At 39.4% G+C, this 4,518-nt stretch overlaps 1 long non-coding RNA gene across 1 annotated transcript; it reads right to left on the reverse strand.

Annotated features, from left to right (window-relative positions):
* Positions 1–442: 442 nt before the first annotated feature.
* Positions 443–2,225, reverse strand: LOC137851861 (uncharacterized). The gene is made up of 3 exons (XR_011093547.1): positions 2,162–2,225; positions 1,646–1,729; positions 443–1,091 (listed from the first exon to the last, which is right to left on the reverse strand). It is a non-coding gene; the product is annotated as an uncharacterized lncRNA (long non-coding RNA).
* Positions 2,226–4,518: the final 2,293 nt, after the last annotated feature.

The raw sequence follows: 4,518 nt of genomic DNA on the forward strand, positions 1-4,518 counted from the left end.
ATCCTGAAAGTCTCCATGACAACACAGCCCAGCCTTGTGCTACAAGTTGCTTATGCAAGAAAGCATCTGAAAGTGTAGTGCCTGGGGTAGGTCTTCCAAAAAAATCAGGATTTCTGCTAATTCCCTCACCTTGCTTATTTGTTGTTGTTATTTTTTCATTTTCTGACATCTCAGATATTCAAAACGAAAGGAATTTTCACATGGTCTTCCCTAATTATATCACTGCTTTCTATTTTTGATTAAGAAGATATGCACAGAATTGTCAGATAAGATGAAGATCTGACACATTTTCCTTTGGTCAAAGTGCTAAAAACTCGTGGCTTAAACTTTTGTGTTTCTGGCAGAACTGTTCTGGTTGGTAGTCACCACAGGAGTGCAGAACAGTGGCAGACATCAAAATCACTTTGCTTACAGTGTACTATTGAAAATATAAACTATCAAATTTATATGGAATATACTTTATTACAAGGATTTCTTACGGAAAAAGAGGAGATGATTTTACATCATACAGGCTCTCACCCATGGTGGCATTCAGTTGCCTAAACTGAGGTGTCTGATGCCATTTGAGATACTCCAGGCTTTCCCACTGGCTTTCAGCTGCTTCTCCAGAAGAGACCAGGGTTCCTGCAGGTCTTATGTCACGTCTGCCAGCTCTGTGTGAACAACTCAGCCACCACAGCATTTAACACCAGAGTTAAGGACATGAAATAAACTGGTATCTGGCATTATCAGTGTCAATAGTCTTCACAAAAGCCAGGATTTCACCCCATAGATCTTATCTGGTGCATATTCAGAGAAGAAACAATTTTATTTTAAAAAGAAAGAAAGAAAAAATATAATCAAGTCCTTAGTTTAGACCCTATCTATAGGAAAAGCCTAGACATCTCTGATTTCAGGGTGCATTCCACTGATTTCAGTGTTACCAGGAGGTTGCACAAGGTTCACCAGTGAAAATAAAAAAGCAGTCTCCTTGCATGGGGGCTGGCTCAGTTTCCCAGTAAAGCTTCAGTTTCCACTAGCATCCCAGAAACAGAGGTTGGAGCAGAGTATTAAAAGATGTCTTATTAAGTTAACATGGGTGGAGAATTAGCCTGCAAACAAATAAGCCAAGCAGGGATTATATAAGATTTAATACAATCTTTTATCAGAGCTGAGGAGTCCCTAATTAAACTAACTATGTAAAATACTACTTAATGAGCCCATAAATAAATACCAGCAGGAGAGGTGGCAGAACTATAAAACACCTGCTGGGGAAGGTCTGATCTCCAGAGGAGAGTTAAGAAGAACAAAGCAAAGATCAGAACTGTTAGAGCACCCCAGCCCACCTCAATAATGGACATCCCCGAGGAGAAACACACAAACACTTAGGGAAACACCTACAGCCTCCTACCTTCCCTCACTAGCATCTTCATCTTTTTGGTAATTTTAGTGGAGCTTAACATTAGTAAACATTCAAAACATGCAGTAGTGCAATTGTCCTTTGAAGTCTCTCCTTTCACACATTACATTTACTCTGTTTAAACCACTGCTAACACCCCAGCAAGTTCTGCTTGGCATTGCCTTTGATTTGAAGGGTGTGTGCAATGCCTTGCCAAGTCCAGGCAACTACGATGATGCATATTTAAGGGACCATGGCAAAAGTTACCTGAGTTCCTGGCAGAAAGGAGATCATCTAGAACGAATGAACCACTAAACTCCAGTCGAGCCAGATAAATGGCATGCAAAAGACCTGGGGAGGCGAAGACTTAATGGTGAGTCAAACAAGGATATAAAATTTAGTCATTCCTGCTCCAGGGAAAGGTAGGCATCAGCTTTGCCTGGGAGCAGGGCTGGTCCTCTTACTTGTGGAACACCCCCCCACAATAAAACACAGAGTTGTAATGGCCTATTACAGATGCCACCCATGCCTCTATCCACATCCTGTTACTTTGTAAACTCTGCCAAGGCAACCATCCGGTGCAATAATCAAAGTGTCTGTCCACAACTTTTATCCCTTCTGAATATGATTCTGTCTTTCTTTCAAGACAGCGTGTCACATGGTTTTCCTAACATTACTCCAAAAATTTCAAATAAGCCACATTTAAGAGAGAGAGGGAAAAAAAAAAAGAAAAAAAAAAAAAAAAAAGCACACTCGCAAACACCCATGGCTGTATGTTTAGACCTCCCCTGTGTCTTCAGCAGTTCCCTCATCCTCAGCATTTAGACATCCACTACGCCTCTTGGAAGACTTTCCCTCTTTCAAACTCCATGGTGGTACTCAATAAACACAAAGCACCTGTGAACAACTAATTGCATTCCATTTTAGCTGGTCTTCAAGCTACTCCACAATAATTTCTGCAGTATGACCACATACTGAAGATGCAACTTGCAGGAGCTACTTAAAGGTACGATCTCACCTGTTGCCTATAGCTTTCTAAATAGATCCCTCCTCCTTCAACGCTGTCCATCCTTTCTTAAAGGGTTGGTGTTCAACAGTAATCTTATTTTAGATCTCTTTCCATCATGCTTTCAGAAAAGTAAACTTCATTTTCTCAGGCCTAACAGTCATACTCATCTGAACAGCTGAATCTGTTAATTGCTCCAAATTAGCAAATCCTGAGTGGAGAAGATTGCATTATGTCTTCAGATCAGCACCACTAAAAGAATCCTCCTAGAATCCTCCTTTCCCCTACTATGTGGAATAGCTTCTGCTGCTTTAGAAGGAGCAGATAGGTAGTTTTGTGTGTTTGTTTGTTTGTTGTTGTTGTTTGTTTTTAACCCGGGGAAGGGGAAAAAATAGAAAAAGAAATAGAAGTCTCCTATTAGAAATTTAATTTAATTTAATTTCTACAATAAGCATAATACATCTGTGTACAAGTCCGTAACTTACAGGAGAACTTTGCACAAGCCACTGAGCTGGAAAGCCAGGCTGGGGATCAGCAAGTAAACAAACAGATTACTCTTTTCATTTTCCCTGAATAATTTGTTTCAACATGGCTTTTACTACATCACGCATCATTATGGGTACTAATATATCAAGATCCTCAAGGAAACCTCAGAGGCTATCATACCAATTTCCACATCCATCACAGCAGAAATAATTTTTGGAAACTCCATACAACTTAGATTTCCCTTATTTGATTAGTAAATATCTTAAACTATCACCTGAAAAAAAAATATGATGGTGAGAACAGAATATAATCACCACAGGGAAGACGACACCGCTAATGAAGTTACAGTCTATACGGTATTTCACTTTCTTTGCAGTTGCTTTTTAGCAGCTGATCTTGACACCTCATTCAAACAGAAGTATTCAAAGCATTTCAATTATGTGCAGAAAATAACCAAAGTCTTGCACAATAATGAACTAACGTCAAGACTGACAGACAGCTAGGAGATTTCTAGACTCTCCTTGCAAAGACAACAATATTGACCTGTAACATCCATTTCCAACCCTAACCTATTCCAATGCAGAATATCTTTTTCTTTCTTTCTAAGTCTGCTTTACTCCATCTCCATTATTTCTTAGTACAAGTAACTTACCTGTTTAAGCTAGCTCTCCCTTCTGTGTGGTAGCTTTTTAAAACAAAGATATATGCCTTAAAAAGCAGAGTATTTATAGGAGAGGCTCTGCCACAGTGAAGATTATGTTAAGTGGTGGGAAGGACTAAGATCCCAAACGTGCATACGTATTCATCTACACCCACAACATCACTGACAGCATTAGGTGAGCTTGTCTTGCTGCAAGCAGTAGCTGATGCCAAAGCACATAGTTTGTGTGTATAGTATTGAAGATTTTTTTGGTTTTGTTTCTTCTCCTGAAAGCAAGTGTGTTGTCATAAGGAGCAGAAATCCCTTTAGATACACAGACATTTAATGCAATGATGTTTACAACAGCAGAGTGGTGGAGATAATAGCTGAATAAAATTTTACTTGAGTACTGCAGAAAACTACATTTTGCAGTAATGAGGTTTTGCTATAGTATATATCTGACCATAGTGGCTGTCAGTTTGAGTTAAAGCTGAAAAAATAATGTTCAAGTACTTTTTTCATTTCACCTTTCTTGTCTGGAACAGAGCTGTTTTGTTTTCTGTTTGCATTTCAGGCCTGATGTCTGCAAAACTGAGTCCAAAAACTGAAGGCAGTTGGAGTTATAAGTAATTAAGCCCTCTAGGAAAAAAAAAAAAAAAAAAGGCTTTTTGCGTCCCTTATGATCATGTTTCATGCATTTTCATTTGCACCATGCAGCTATACCAGGGAATAAAATAAGTATTAGGCTTTCTCATTGCACCTGAATACAGAGTAGAGAGCAAGCTGCTGTGACTCTTTCCTAAAAGCACTGGAATATGCTACTATTCACCAGCTCAAGTCCTTTCTAAATCAGAAATCTGCTATATACAGACAACAATAGCAAGCACTGTGGTGTGAGGGCTGCATCCAGCCCTGAAACAAGACAACACCTGGCACAGACCCACTGGCATTAATGAGGTGATGTGCAAACATTGATGGTATCTGCTGCTTGGTTCCTGTGCAATGTGA

The sequence above is a fragment of the Anas acuta genome, chromosome 2, assembly GCF_963932015.1.
Source record: "Anas acuta chromosome 2, bAnaAcu1.1, whole genome shotgun sequence".
Classification (NCBI taxonomy): Eukaryota; Metazoa; Chordata; class Aves; order Anseriformes; family Anatidae; genus Anas; species Anas acuta.